Source organism: Hyaena hyaena, unplaced genomic scaffold (genome assembly GCF_003009895.1).
Source record: "Hyaena hyaena isolate Hyena2069 unplaced genomic scaffold, ASM300989v1 scaffold_658, whole genome shotgun sequence".
Taxonomy (NCBI): domain Eukaryota; kingdom Metazoa; phylum Chordata; class Mammalia; order Carnivora; family Hyaenidae; genus Hyaena; species Hyaena hyaena.
This window is the reverse complement of record NW_024081288.1, coordinates 953837-969894: the sequence shown is the minus strand read 5'-3', so window position 1 is coordinate 969894 and position 16058 is coordinate 953837. Positions and strand designations below refer to the sequence as shown.

The 16058-nt window shown below is 42.9% G+C and overlaps 1 long non-coding RNA gene across 1 annotated transcript; it reads right to left on the bottom strand.

Moving 5' to 3' along the window:
* Positions 1 to 6750: 6750 nt before the first annotated feature.
* On the bottom strand, positions 6751 to 15382 carry LOC120219886. Its single transcript, XR_005525417.1, has 4 exons — positions 15187 to 15382; positions 7393 to 7517; positions 6951 to 7108; positions 6751 to 6787 (listed from the first exon to the last, which is right to left on the bottom strand). It is a non-coding gene; the product is annotated as an uncharacterized LOC120219886 (long non-coding RNA).
* Between the last annotated feature and the right edge of the window lie 676 nt (positions 15383 to 16058).

Sequence of the window (16058 nt, the reverse complement as noted above, 5' to 3'; positions counted from 1 at the left end):
TGGAGCCTGCTTCAGATTCTCTGTCTCCTTCTCTCTCTGCCCCTCCCATGCTCATACTCTGTCTCTCTCAAAAATAAATAAATAAACATTTAAAAAGACAGAGACAGAACATGCACATCTACTACATTCAACTTATTTATGGAAGAGAACGAAGGCATCTTCACTGTATGTTATGGAATGAATGTTGTGTTCCCTCAAAATTTATGTGTTAAAGCTGTAACCCCCAGTGTGCTTGTATTTGGAGATGGGGTCTCTAAGGAAGTAATTAAGGTTAAAAGAGGTCATAAGAGTTGGGCTCTGACTTGATGGGTTAGTGTTCTGATAAGAAGAAACACCAGAAAGCACTCATGCACTCATGCCCACCCCCTCTCTCTCTCTCATCTCTCTCTCACTCTTTCTCTCTCTCCCCACCACCCCACCCTTCTCCCTCTCCCTATTTTCCAAAGAAGAAGTCATGTGAGCCCACAATGAGATGGCTGCCAACTATATATAGCCTAGAGAAGAGGTCTCAGAATGAAACTTACCTTGACAGCACCTTGATCTTGGACTTCCAGCCTCCAGAACTGTGAGAGATAAATTTCTGTTGTGTAAGCCACTCAGTGTGTGGTGTTTTGTCATGACAGCTCCAGAAGACTGATCCTCCATATTTCTCACCCACGGGTGGGGATCTGGGAACATCTCTTTCCTCTAGATGACACATTTCTGTTTCAGATTCATGCTCTCAATAACTACATGAGCAAAGGCGATATTATCAAAAGACACAGAAGGAAACTAGGCAAAATGCCTTTTTATCAGCAGTTCTTTTGGGAAATCGCTAAAGAAAAAGTAACAAGTTCTTGGTACTCACAAATGCACAGTCATTTAGGGGCACCTGGGTGGCTCAGTCAATTGAGCACTTGACTTTGGCTCAGGTCATGGTCTCATGTTGAGCTGAGTTCAAGCCCCACATTTCATATCCTCTGTCCCTCTCTCTCTGCCCCTCCCCAGCTTGTGATCTCTAAAAAAATAAACACAATATAAAAACAAAACAAAACAAATGCACGCTCCCTTGAAAATCTTGACAATTTTATGGATGATGCCTATTTTTCTGGTCTAAATATCGTTCTCTCTCATGGGCACCCTTTTCCAATGCAGAAGGAAAAGAGATGTCCTGTGGCATTAATGTAGTGAGATGTCCAAACTTGAGACCAGTCCAGGCAGAGGCTGGCAAAGAGGAGTGAGAAAATCACACCCCTTTTCTTCCCTCGTTGGTCCTAAGGATGAGGGAGCTGAGCTTGCCAGGGCCAGAATGACGAGACTCTGACATGCCTTTCCCAGCGGGGCCCAACCTAGGTCTCTAAACCCATGTCCACTCCTTTATCCCCAGTATTGCTCTTAACACAGTGTAATTTGCATTGTAACATTAGAAGAATTTTAATTGATACTAAAAACCTATGGTGCCAAAGCGATTGAGAATGCCACAGAAAGATGAGTTTCTCTTAACATCTTCTCTTTCAAAGTTTGGGTTCCCCACTCATGCCTTGTTGGTGGGAATGCAAAGTGGTGCAGCCGCTGTGGAAAACAGTATGGAGGTTCCTCAAAAAGCTGAAAATAGAACTGTCCTATGATCCAGCAATTAAACTCCTAGGCATTTACCCAAAGAATACAAAAACACTAATTCAAAGGGATACATGCATCCTGATGTTGATAGTAGCATTACTTACAATAGCCCAGATATAGAAGCATCCATTAATTGCTGAATGGATAAAGAGGTGGTATATAAATACAATGGAATTTTATTTAGCCATTTGCAATGACATGGATGGAGCTAGACAGTATAATGCTAAGCGAAATAAGTCAGACATAGAAAGACAAATAAAATACATGTGATTTTACTCCTATGTGGAATTTAAGAAACAAAACAAATGAGCAGAGGGAAAAGAAAGAGAGAAAGACAAACCAAGGAACAGACTCTAAACTGTAGAGAACAACTGATGGTTACCAGAGGGGAGATGGGTGGGGGGATGGAGATTAAAGAGGGCACTTGTGATGAGCACTGGGTGATATATGGAAGTGTTGAATCACTATACTGTACACTTGAAACTAATATAACGCTGTATGTTAACTAAACTGTAATTAAAATAAAAACTTATAAAAAAAATTGGGGCACCTGGGTGGCTCAGTCAGTTAAGCATTGGACTCTTGGTTTTGGCTCAGGTCATGATCTCATGCTTCAAGCTTTCTCCCTCTCTCTCTGCCCCCACCCTGCTCACTCCCTCTCTCCCTCTCTCAAAAATCAATAAATAAACATTAAAAATAATAATAAAATAAGGGTCGCCTGGGTGGCTCAGTCGGTTAAGTGACTTCAGCTCAGGTCATGATCTCACGGTTCGTGGGTTCGAGCCCCATGTCAGGCTCTGTGCTTACAGCTCAGAGCCCGAAGCCTGCTTCAGATTCTGTGTCTCCCTCTCTCTCTGACCCTCCTCCACTCACACTCTATCTCTCTCTCAAAAATAAATAAAACATTAAAAATTTTTTTAAAAATAATAAAATAAACATTAAGAAGATTTTCTTAAAAGTACTATTAGAAACATTCAGAAAGCATAATAAAGTACAAGAGAGAAATAAAGATCATTCATATTCTCACTGAAAATAAAGAAAAAAGACAAAAAAGAGCTGAGTCCCCATGGGAAATGGCACTTCCTAAATCAGAAGAGCAATATTGGGACTGTTAGGCCCTAGGACATTTAAGATCCTTCCTGTAACCCATCATCACCTAATGCTTCATCATCACTGTCTGATTTCTATGTCTCGCCCTCACTCCCTGGCTTGCTTCACGCTAGTTGTTTTCTATTTTAAAGCTGTTGGGACACCTGGATGGCTCAGTTGGTTAAGCGTCTGACTCTTGGTTTCGGTTCAGGTCATGATCTCATGGTGGTGATATCGAGTCCCACGCCGGGCTCTGTGCTGAGCGTGGGGCCTACTTGGGATTCTTTCTCTCCCTTTCTCTCTCTGCCCCTTCTCTGCTTGTTCTCTCTCTCTCTCTCAAAATAAAAAAAAAGTAATAAAAATTTAAAAAATAAAATTAAAAAAACTGTTAAGGCTCTTAAAACCAGCAATTGCTAAATCTAGCAACCTTTAAGGTACCAAATGTTTCCTACAATGTAGGCCCTCTAGTGGCACTATTGAAAGATTTCAGCAGAGACTTGTACTAAAAATGTATATATACATACATAATAAATATATTACATATATGTCATATATTTAATATACATAAATGTTTATTATTAAGTTTTGAGAGAGAGAGAGAAACAGAGGCAGAGAGAGAGGCAGAAAAAGAGTCTCAAGCAAGCTTTGCATTGTCAGCGTAGAACCCAACATGGGGCTCAAACTCACAAACTGTGAGGTCATGACCTGAGCCGAAATCAAGAGTAAGATGTTTAACCAACTCAGCCAACCAAGCACCCCCAAATTTATATTTTTATAAATATATATTTACATTGCACTAAATACGTATCATTTATATTGAATTTATATTATACTAAAATCATATTCAAGACGAGGCAAATATTTTATTCTGATATTAAATGTTCCTATTTAGATTAAAAAAATTTTTAATGTTTATTTTTGAGAGAGAGACAGAGACAGAGAGACAGAGACAGAGACAGAGTGTGAGCAGGGGAGGGGCAGAGAAAGAGGGAGACAGAATCTGAAGCAGGCTCCAGGCTCTGAGCTAGCTGTCAGCACAGAGCCAGACGCGGGGCTCAAACTCTTGAACAGCAAGATCATGACCTGAGCTGAAGTCGGATGCTGAACCGACTGAGTCACCCAGGAGCCCCAAAATGTTTCTATTCATATTAATTTTAAATTTTGTGCCACACAAAAGAAAAAGAACCGAAGGGCGGCTCACTCGGTTAAAGCCACTGACTTTGGCTCAGGTCATGATCTCACAGTTCGTGACTTTGAGCCCCACTTCTGTGCTGGCAGCTCAGAGCCTGGAGCCTGCTTCGGATTCTGTGTGTGTGTCTCTCTTCTCTGCTCCTCCCCTACTCATACTCTGTCTCTCTCTATCTCAAAAATAAATAAACATTAAAAATTTTTTTAAAAAGTAAAATCTGACAGCATAGGCTACAAGACAGAAAGGTGATATTGCAGGTTGGGGTTTTCCAATAAGCAAGCGCTGCAATGGAATTTAGTGTGCAGACTGTTAATTCGGGAATGTTCTTGGCATCAGTGCACACGGAAGCAATGGGGAGAGGCCAGAGTGGACCGAAGGACAAGGCAAGCTGTTATGGGCAGTCCCTTGGACAGCCTTGGCTGATCATGTAGGAAGGCTCTGGATGGAGGGGGCCTATCAGAGATTTCCAGAGCTGGGCTGAAGACAGCCAGGCCTTTCTACCTCCTCATTTGTCAAGGACTGGGTGTGGGCTGCCCTAGGGAGAGCATGGCCTTGTGCAAGGTGGCGCTCTGCAACTGTGGCCACGCACGCAGGGGCTGATGGTCAAAGATTACTCTCCCCACGCTCCCAGCAGCTGGGGCCACAAGTTATTGCTTAAAGGAACATGTAGGTGCCACATCAGAGTATCCGCTCTAGGTGAGTTGGAGACTTTTTCTAGCTTTATTGAGGTATAATTGACCATAAAAATTATATATATTTAAAACGTAGAATATAATGATTTGATATACCCATACATTATGACATGATTACCACAAGCAAGCTATTGGACATACGCATCACCTTCCATAGTTACCATCTTTATGTACTGAGAACCTTTAAGATTTACTCTCTTAGCAAATTTCAAGTATATAATACAGTCTGATTAACCATAATCACCACGCTGTATGTTACATCCCCATTAATTATTCATCTTATAACTGAAAGTGTGTATCTCTGGACCAACATAGGTGGGTTGATTTAAATTTTTTTTAATGTTTATTTATTTTTGAGAGAGACAGAGCACAAGCAGAGGAGGGGCAGAGAGAGAGAGACACACACAGAATCTGAAGCAGGCTCCAGGCTCTGAGCTGTCAGCACAGAGCCTGATGCAGGGCTTGAACTCACGAACCCGGAGATCATGACCTGAGCCGAAGTCAGACGCTTAACCAACTTAGCCACCCAGGCACCCCTGAAATAAGTGTACAAGATTTTAACATATTCCATCACAATATAAATAAAATGAAATGGAAAAAAAAGTTTTCACGTTTAAAATGATTTGCTTCAAAAATAATATCGGGTGTCTGAGTGGCTCAGTTGGTTAAGCATCCAACTCTTGATTTCGGATCAGGTCACAACCTCACGGTTCATGGGTTCGAGCTCCATGTTGGGCTCTGCACTGTCAGTGTGGAGCCTGCTTGGGATTCTCTCTCTCCCTCTCTCTCTGCCCCTCCCCTGCTTGTGCTCTCCCTTCCCTCAAAAATAAACTTAAAAAATAAAAAATAATAAAAAGGAAAATAATACTCAATATTAACTGTTAAAAGGAAAATGTAAGTTATAATTGATAAATCATAAATGAAAAACTTTAAAATGCAGACAAATTTTGGTTCTTAAATTTCATTCCCCATTAGAAGGAACCTTGGGCAGGGAAAACACATGAACTTGGAACATCCTTCTGCGTAATTAAGTATGGATGTGCTCAAACAACGATGTAGACATGTCACAAGCCAGCTTGCAGGGGCTCCCACTGGCCAAAAATGGGACCATTTGAGTATCAAGATAAATGCTCATTGTAACAGATTATAGCCATTTTAAGAAGAATCCATGAATCCTTACTCATAATAAGTGCATACACACACATATACAACATACATTCACAAATGGATAAATAAGGGTGCTATGTTAGTTTGTTTGGACCACTATTACAAAATACCACAGAATGGGTCAATTAGAAACAACAGAAATTTATTTCTCACACTTCTCGAGGCAGGAAGTCTAAGATCAGGGCGCGTGCATGGTCCGGTTCTGGTGAAGGCCTTCTTCCAGGTTGCAAACTGCCGATTTCTCACTGTCCTCTCTTGGTAGAAGGGAAGAGAGAGCTATCTGGGGTCCCTTTTATCCCATTCATGAGGGCTCCACCCTCATGATCTAATCCCCTCCCAAAGGCCCCACCTTCGAACACCATCCTCTTGGTTGTTAGGTTTTCAGTATATGAATTTTAGGACTATGCAAACTTTTTAATCTATACCAGGTGCCTTACAGTAGAATACAATTATTAAATGTAGAAAAAAATTGACAGAGTTAGAAAATCACCACTTTCAGGTGTGCCTGGGTGGCTCAATTGGTTAAGCATCCAACTTCGGCTCAGGTCATGATCTCGCGGTTCGTGAGTTCGAGCCCTGCATCAGGCTCTGTGCTGACACCTCAGAGCCTGGAGCCCGCTTCAGATTCTCTGTATCCCTCTTTCTCTGCCCCTCTGCTGCTTGCACGTGCTCTCTCTCTCTCTCTCCCCCCGCCAAAATAAATAAATAAACACTTTAAAAAAGAAAGAAAATCTCCACTTTCAATCATTCTTGATTTAGGCAAGAATAATCAATGAATACTAAATGGATGGGGGGAGTTCGAGTCTACAAAATATCCTACTCATAAAAATGTCTCTGTACTATTCTTGCAAGTTTTCTGTTAAATTTAAAATCATTTCAAAACAGGGGCACCTGGGTGGCTCAGTTGATTAAGCTTCCGACTTCGGCTTGGGTCATGACTCATCGTGAGTTCGAGTCCCACATCTGGCTCTCAGCTCTCATTGCAGAGCCTGCTTCAGATCCTCTGTTTCCCTCTCTGCCCCTCGCCTGCTTGCATTCTCTCTCTCTCTCTCTGTCTCAAAAATAAATAAAACATTTAAAAAATGAATAAATAAAATCATTTTGAAATTAACATTTAAAAATGTAAAATAAAATATGGTGGGAGAGAGGAAATACCATCTTGGAACAAGAGAATGCCTACAAACCTACTTAAGCCCTAAGTGCAGTCCACTTACGCATACATGGGACATGTCAGCAGATTTGGCTCAGGGGTTTCCTGCCCTTCCTTCCTGGTTCCCACAATTAAGCAGAAGACCTGTCATTGGCAAAGAGTCTGATGTAGACGTCCATCCAGGGGTCCTGAGGATGCGAATGCCCAACGGGCAGAACCCAGCTGTGGTGGGGAGAAGTTCTCCGTGAAGAACAGTTGAGGAACTAAGGAATGAAGGGACCTTAGCCAAGTGACAGCTGGGGATGGGGACGTAGAAGATCTACCCAGAGGGAGTGAAAATTGTAACAGTGCTAGTTTCCTAATAAGAAGGGCTTGTGATCTAGATTAGGCCGGCAAACGTTTTGGGGGTGGGAGGGGTAGGGAGGGAGTTTATGGAATGAAAAGTGCCTGGTACATAAAAGGAATCTCTAAATACTTGTGGATTAAATAAGTAAATGATCTTTTACTTCAAAATATACTTGGTGACAGAAAGTCATCAGTGTTTTTCCTTCTCTTTGCAATCAAGATAAAATTTGTCTCTGGAAAAGTGATCCGTATCTTCTTCACTCAAGTCGATTCTTCCACTTTTTCACTGAAAGGATAAAAATGACCAGTTAGGTAAAGGCTAAATGGGTCATTCTCATGTACATTATTTTTTAAAAAATTTAATGTTTGTTTATTTTTGAGAGAGACAGAGCATGAGCAGGGGAAGGGGAGAGAGAGAGGGAGACAGAATCTGAGAGATCACGACCTGAGCCGAAGTCGGACAATTAACTGATTGAGCCATCGAGGTGCCCCTACATTATTTTATACTTCTCTAAAAATGCTTTTAGTACATATTTTAAAAAGTGGGTCTAAATGTTTGGAATCTTTTTGATAACCATATGTTTACTTCCTGTCTCTTGTCTTTTTTACATTCTTCTGTATTTTCTTTTTGAAAATGGGATATTCAAAACAAAATATGTGTGCTACCATTAAAATCAGGAAAATAAAAGAATGTGGCAGAATCAGCCATAGTCTCTTCAGTAATAACCATCCTTTACCATTGTGATGTATTCCTTTTTAATGTATTTCTCCTAAGCAGTAATATTACATGCCTATATATCTTCCGAATACATTTTAAAATGAGACTAAGAATCTTAGGGGAATAAAAGCTGCAATGTAAAATACTTGCATGGTAATTCACATAATGGGATATTTTCCCAAGCTGCTAGTTATTCTTAGAAACCATTTCTTCTGCCTCCTTGATTAAAAGGAAGCTAGACACCATCTGTTGTTGGCTGAACAGCTGTAAATGGAAACTGATAGCCCTGTGGGTGGAGTGTGGGAGGTTAGAAGCCCTCATTCCTGATTTCCTAACCGGTGTCTGCAATGTCTTGTACGGATGCCTGCTTGTGGCTCAGAACACAAGGCCCTCTACCGGGCTATGTGCAAAATCCCGTCCAGGGAATTTTCTGGAAGGAAACAGACCATGGAGGGTGTAAGGGAAAATTTCTTATCTTGTTGTTGTTGTTGTTGTTGTTTTTAATTTATTTTTGAGAGTGACAGAGTGTGAGGGGGGGAGGGGCAGAGAGAGAGGGAGACACAGAATCCAAAACAGGCTTCAGGCTCCGAGCTGTCGGCACAGAGCTCGATGCGGGGCTCGAACCCACGACCCTGGGATCCAGACTGAGCCAAAATCAGGAGCTGGACACTCAACTGACTGAGCTACCCAGGCGCCCCTATTTTGTAAAGTTAATAACTAAAATGGTACATCTTTATCATCGCTCTGGGAAGCAAAACTGACGAAATTTAAAGCGGTGTTCATGAGCAAATGGCTGAGAAAGAATTCTTGAGCCGTTTATGGTGCAAAAAGTGATTTTATGAAATCACAGGGACAGGACCCCGTGGGCAGAAAGAGCTTGCACTGGGCTTGTGAGGAGTGACCGATGGTATACTTTTGAGTTTGTGGAAGGAGAGGGAAGAGAGATCAAGTGAGTTTCTAAGGAATTTTGATGCAAGACTTTCAGCTGTTAAGATAAGGTTACTTTTAGTTTTTAATAAAACATAAACATTAAGGCACTAAGGCAGCCCTGAGTTCCTCAAGGAAGGTCACACTCGGCACGTTTCCAGTGTGACCTCAGTGAGCTGCAGGCTGTGAGAAGATTTTAATTTAAGCTACATTGTCTTTTTTTCCCTCGTCAAAAATGATGTCATTTTCGGGGCACCTGGGTGGCTCAGTCAGTTAAGCGTCCGACTTTGGCTCAGGTCATGATCTCACGGTTCATGGGTTTGAGCCCCGCATAGGGCTCTGTGCTGACAGCTCAGAGCCTGGAGCCTGCTTCAGATTCTGTGTCTCCCTCTCTCTCTGACCCTCCCCTGCTCACGCTGTCTCTTTCTCTCAGAAATAAACATTAAAAAAAAATTTTTTTTAAATGATGTCATTTTCCAACATTCATAGCTATATTGTCTTCAGAATCTTAATTACTATTTTTTTTAAATATTAAGATTCAGATCCACCAGGGGGTGGTGAAAAAATATATATTCCGTGACTCAGCATTTTTTTCCAGACCTACTTATGTCCAGCCACACGTCAGAACAGAGGATATCACAAAACCCATTGGATTAGGTGCTTCTCCTATAACCTAGTCAGTTAAGAGATTTACAAAAGAGAAGAATATGAAAGAGAATACATTCTCGATTTCAATATAATGAGATACTTATACATCCATTTTGTTTTATTGCCAAGTGAATAAAAACAAATTGCAAAGCAATAAGCACGCACTGAACTCATTTTTGTTTAAAAAATTCTGTTGGTATATGAATAGCAAAATATTCACAAGCATACACAATTCTATTTTTAGGAGGCTTAATTTGTCAGGTTTTTTTTCTTTCATGACATCTGATTTGTCAGTTATAAAAATATTCACCTCTAGCGTGCCTCGGTGGCTCAGTCGGTTAAGCACCCAACTTCGGCTCAGGTCATGATCTCATAACTTGTGAATTCGTGCCCCACAAGGGGCTCTGTGCTGACAGTGGAATTCTCTCTCTCTCCCTCTCTCTCTGCCCCTCCCCCACTTGTGTTTTCTCTATCTCAAAATAAATAAACTTAAAAAAATGAACCTGGATTCAAGCCTGAGTTGTTTTTTTTTTTTAAATTTGCCTTTGTTTTAACTTAATATTCCCAATGTCTTTTTTTTCCCTTTAGGTTTGTCTGGGTTTGTATTGCATTGGTTTTCTTTTTCTTTTTCTTTTTTTTTTAGCATTTAAAGCTTCTATCCAGATGGACTTTCTTTTGGCATAAGGAGTAAGATAGATAATGAGTTTTTGTTTTTTTCCCCAAATAAGTGCTAGATACCCTAGAAATATTTGAAATGTATTGGAATTTGTCAGGAAAATAGTATATAGAAAAAATAGTGAAAACTTTTAATCGGGGCACCTGGGTGGCTCAGTCGGTTAGGCGTCTGACTTCAGCTCAGGTCATGATCTCATGGTTCGTGGCTTTGAGCCCCGTGTCAGGCTCTGTGCTGACAGCTAGCTCAGAGCCTGGAGCCTGTCTTTGGATTCTGTGTCTCCTTCTCTCTCTGACCCTCCCCTGCTCAGGCTGTCTCTGTCTTTCTCTCAAAAATAAATAAAACATTTAAAAAAACCTTTTAATCGAGGGAAAGTCTCAGAACCCTTTAAATATCTGCAGTTTTACAATCAGTGAGACGTAGAGGAAGAAAATGCCATAGAAGAGGCAATTAAACTAATCACCACCCAAAATAGAACCGTGCCAGGACATTACTTGAATAGGGGGAAGCCACAGCACCTGGAAATACATGCTATTTTTGCATCAAAATCTCCAAGTTGGTAAGGGAGAAAAAGGCTTTCATTGCCTTCATCTTAAGTCTATAAGAGTCATTAAAATTTTTTGGGGGGGGAGCATGGGTGGCTCAGTCAGTTAAGTGTCTGACTTCAGCTCAGGTCATGATCTCACGGTTCGTGGGTTCAAACCCCACGTTGGGGTCTGTGCTGATTGCTCAGAGCCTGGACTCTGCTTCAGATTCTGTCTCTCTGTCTCTGTCTGTCTGTCTCTTTCTCTGCCCCTCCCCTGCTCATGCTCTCTCTTTCTCAAAAAAAAAATATTAAGGGGTGCCTGGGTGGCTCAGTTGGTTAAGCGTCCGACTTTGGCTCAGGTCATGATCTCACGGTTCGTGGGTTAGAGCCCCGTGTCGGGCTCTGTGCTGACAGCTAGCTCAGAGCCTGGAGCCTGTCTTCGGATACTGTGTCTCCCTCTCTTTCTGACCCTCCACTGTTCACACTGTCTCTCTCTCAGAAATAAAATTTTTTAAAAAATGAAAAAAATTTAAAAAACACTTTCGACGTTTATTCAGTTTTCAAAGATAGAGACAGAGCACGAGCAGGGGAGGGGCAGAGAGAGAGAGGGACACGCAGAATCTGAAGCAGGCTCCAAGCTGTGAGCTGTCAGCACAGAGCTCGACTCAGGGCTCAATCTCACAAACCATGAGATCATGACTTGAGCTGAAACCAAGAGTTGGTAGCTGAGGGCTGATGGGGGTGGGGGAGAGGGGAAGGGGGGTGATGGGCATGGAGGAAGGCACTTGTGGGGATGAGCACTGGGTGTTATATGGAAACCAACTTGACAATAAATTATTTAAAAAAAAAAGAGTTGGTAGCTTAATTGACTGAGCCACCCCAGTGCCCTTCGAGCATGTTATTTGGTCATGTTTTTAATCCACTCTGCCAATGTGTCTTAATTGATGAATTTAGATCACTTACATTTAAGATCATTATTGATATTTTAGAGTGTAAGTGTGCTACGCTAATGTGTTGTTTTGTTTCTTTTCTCTGTTTCTTATTCCTTTCTCTTTTCTTACTTTCCTGTGGGGTACTTGAAGATGTTTTAGGATTCCGTCTTTATTTATTTATAGTGTTTTGAGTGTGTAGTTTCCTACAGATTTCTTTAAGTACATCTGTTTGTATAAGTTTCTTTTTTTAAATTTTTAAATTTTTTAAAATTTATTTCTGAGAAAGAGAGAGAGAGAGAGAGAGAGAGAGAGAGACGGTGTGAGCAGGGGAAGGTCAGAGAGAGAGGGAGATACAGAATCTGAAACACGCTCCAAGCTCGGAGCTAGCTGTCAGCACAGAGCCCGATGCGGGGCTCGAACCCACAAACCGTGAGATCATGACCTGAGCCAAAGCTCAACCGATTGAGCCACCCAGGCACCCCATGTATAGATTTCTTAGTGGTTGCCTTAGGTAACCAGTAGATCATGTAACTTATCTATTGGTATCAGCATTTGCTACTTTGAATGACGTATAGAAACCTCACTTCTTTTGCCCTTCCCATTTTTTAAATACAATTGTCTTAAATCTTTTCTCCACATATATTTAGCACTATATCAGATAAAGTAGACTTCAGAGCAAAAACAAAACAAAACAACAACAAAACACCTTAGTAAAAACAAAGAAGGACATTGCATAATGATAAAAAGATCAGTGTACCAGGAAGATATAAGAATCCTAAATGTACAGGTACCAAACAAAAGAGCCTCAAAATACATAAACTAAAAACTAATATGCAAACCAGTGAGAAGGGCTAGTATCAAAAACACAAGAAATAACGAATGTTGCCATATACTATTTGTAGGAACGTAAATTGGTGCAGTCACTATGGAGAACAGTATGGAGGTTATTTTAAAATATAAAAATAGAAATACCATATGATCCAGTAATTCCACTACTGTGTATTTACCCAAAAAAAACCAAAATGCTGGTTCAAAAAGATACATGCAGGGGCGCTTGGGTGGCTTATTCGGTTAAGCATCTGACTTTCGCTTGGGTCATGATCTCGCGGTTCGTGGGTTCGAGCCCCGCATCAGGCTCTGGGCTGACTGCCAGCTCGGAGCCCGGAGCCTGTTTCAGTCTGTGACTCCCTCTCTCTCTGACCCTCCCCTGCTCACACTGTCTCTCTCTTTCTCTCTCCTAGAAATAATAAATTAAAAAAATTAAAAAAAAAAAAGATACATGCACCCCTATGTTCATTGCACCGTTGTTTACAAGAGCCAAGATATGGAAGTCACCAAAGTACGGGCCCACAGATGAATGGACAAAGCAGATGTAGTATACACACAATGGGATATTACTCATCCATAAAAAAGAATGAAATCTGGGGCACCTGGGTGGCTCAGTTGGTTAAGCATTCAACTTTGGCTCGGGTCATAATCTCACGGTCGTGAGTTCAAGCCCTATGTCAGGCTCTGTGCTGACATCTTGGAGCCTGGGCCTGCTTTGGATTCTCTCTCTCTCCCTCTCCTTCTCTCTCTCTCTCTCTCTGCCCCTCTCCCACTCATGCTCTGTCTCAAAAATAAATAAGCATTAAAACAACTTTTAAAAAGAATGAAATCTCGCCATTCACAACAAGATGGATGGACCAAAGCGTATTATGCTAAGTGAAATATGCCAAATAGCCAAATAGAGACCAAATACCATATGATTTCATTTATATGTGGAATCTAAAAAAAAAATAATAATAAAAAAATAAACAAAACAACAACAAACAGAAACAGACTCATAAATGCAAAGAACAAATTGGTGGTGGCCAGAGGGGAAGAGCTCTGGGGAGATGACTGAAATAGGGGAAGGTGATGAAGAGGTACAAACTTCCAGTTATAAAATAAAGAAGTCATAGGAATGAAAAAAGTACAGTATCGGGATGAGAGTCAACAGTATTGTAATAATGTTACATGGTGGCAGACAGTAGCTACGCATGATGGGCACTGCGTAATGCAGAGAATTGTCAAATCACAATGTCGTACACCTGCAACTAATATAACACTGCATGTCTACTATCCTTCAATAATTTTTTTAAGTAGGCTTCATGCCCAGTGTGGAGCCTGAGGAGGAGCCTGAACCCACAACCCTGAGATCAAGACCTGAGCTGAGATCAACAGCGGGAGGCTCAACCAACTAAGCCACCCACGCATGCTATTCAATAATATTTAAAAACCCTAAGGGAGCTGAAAGGAGAAATAAACAGATGCGCTGTAATAGCTGAGGACTTCAACACCCACTCTTTTTTTTTTTAATTTTTAAATGTCTTATTTATTTCTAGGAGAGAGAGAGAGAGACAGCGTGAGCAGGGGAGGGTCAGAGAGAGGGAGTCACAGACTCTGAAACAGGCTCCAGGCTCTGAGCTGGCAGTCAGCACAGAGCCCGACGCGGGGCTCGAACCCACGAACCACGAGATCATGACCTAAGCGGAAGTCGGACGCTTAACCGACTAAGCCACCCAGGCGCCCCCAACACCCACTCTTATCAACTGATAAAACTACTAAACAAACACTCAGCATATACATGGGAGATGCGACCCATCCAACACCACAGGAACACACATTCTTTTCAAGTGCCCAGCAAAGGTGAAGCACTTACACTGCCCCGAAATAGGTGGGTGGGGGTGGAAACTCCTCTCCTCCCTCAGCAGGAAATCTGTCCCCAGCAAGCGCAGGGCTTGCATCATCTCCTTATCTCTGTGTGGGACTGTAAGCTCACCTGCTCGCTGGGCCCTGCTGACCAGAGAGCTAAGAATTGGAATCCTGATTAGACCCCTCTCTCACTGCCTTGTGTAATCTGCTCCTGAGAGTGGGGGTGGATTTTCCATTGGTACCTGGCTCCTGCTGGGCTGGTATCATCTAAAACATTTCCTGTTGCTAGTCCACCTGTTTTCTGGCACCTTGGGCTAAGGGGAACAGGCTTTCCTTGTAGCTTTTTATTTTTCATCCGGGCCTTCCGGATGGGAGGCTTCTAGAGCCTGAGGCCCAGACTTACGGAAATTCACTGCTCTGTTATTTCTCAAGCCCTGGGGTCCCTAGGAAGTTTGTCTCCTTTCCACCTTTCAGAACTTCCTGTCTGTTGTGTCACGGGGTCTTTAGTTGCAAGAGGGAGGGTTTGGAGGGAATGGGGCTACTCCAACTTGGGAGGAACTAGAAGTCCTAAAATTCCTTCTTTTTGGTGCTTAAATTGTCCAGATTTGACCCGGTGTGAGCCCCTTCAGGCTGCCCCCCGTATCATTCTGCTATATCCCCATCATCCTCTGAGCACTCCCTTACTTTCTGGCAGAAGATGTTCCAAGCTCACCTTGTACTTCCCTTGTTCGGCCCTAGGAAAAGCGATTTCTCCAAAGAGCCCTGAATCTTCTCGTGGAGAGTGGTATTCAGAAGCCACTACTGAGGGGGGCTAGCACATAACCCCCCCCTTGTCCCCCTGGGGCTCCAACGCACCTTTTTCCGATATAAGGTGTGTGAAGGCCGAGGTCAGATGTGCCTGTCACAGTAAATACTCCTCTTGGAGCACCTGAGGCCCCCACCGGCTCCCCATCGCCACTCACCCTGGCATTGGTCGCTAAGGAGCTACGGTTTGGCTCTGGGAGTGAGCTTGCATTTATTTGGCCAACCCCGGACAGAGATGGAAGGTTCGGGAAAGATCTGAGGGTTGAACCAAAAAACTCCTTGGTTTGCTCGTGGGTGGGGTTAGGTTACGCGATGACACGAGCAACTGCCGGATCCAGCGATTGGTGCCTTCCTGTTTGGCCCGGTGGGGAGCTGGCATTCTGCCAAGTCACTGCAGGTGTTGCCGCACCCCACCCCCGGGTCTCCCAGGATCGCCCAGGCACAACCCCCCCCAACCTGCTCCTGCAGTGGAGCCACGTCGCCCCGCCAGCATCTCCCCCTCTCTCCCCGCCTCTCGTGGGGCACCTCTGCGGGCTTTTCACATCCCACTGCAGTCCCTCCCTTCCAGGTCGGCCCCAGCCCTCCCCGATTTCCCGCCCCCTGAGGTCCGTGTGTGCCTCTCATTGGTGCTGCCCGACAGGCTGCGCAGCCGCTTGTGAACTTGGCGATAGGGGCGGGGCTCGTCGGGGGCTTCAGGGAGCTACGGGGGAGGGTTAACCCTTATCCCCTAATTAATACGCAGGACAGTACTGATTACTTCTGGAGTGCCAGCCACCATGTAGGCAGCAGATAAAAGTCTTGTCCTTTAAGACCTCATGAAGTCTCATATAATTACCCATATTTTCTTTTCTTTTTTTGTGCTGTTTATTTTTGAGAGAGAGAGAGAGAGGGAGAGAGAGAGAGAGAGAGGAGGACAGAGGATC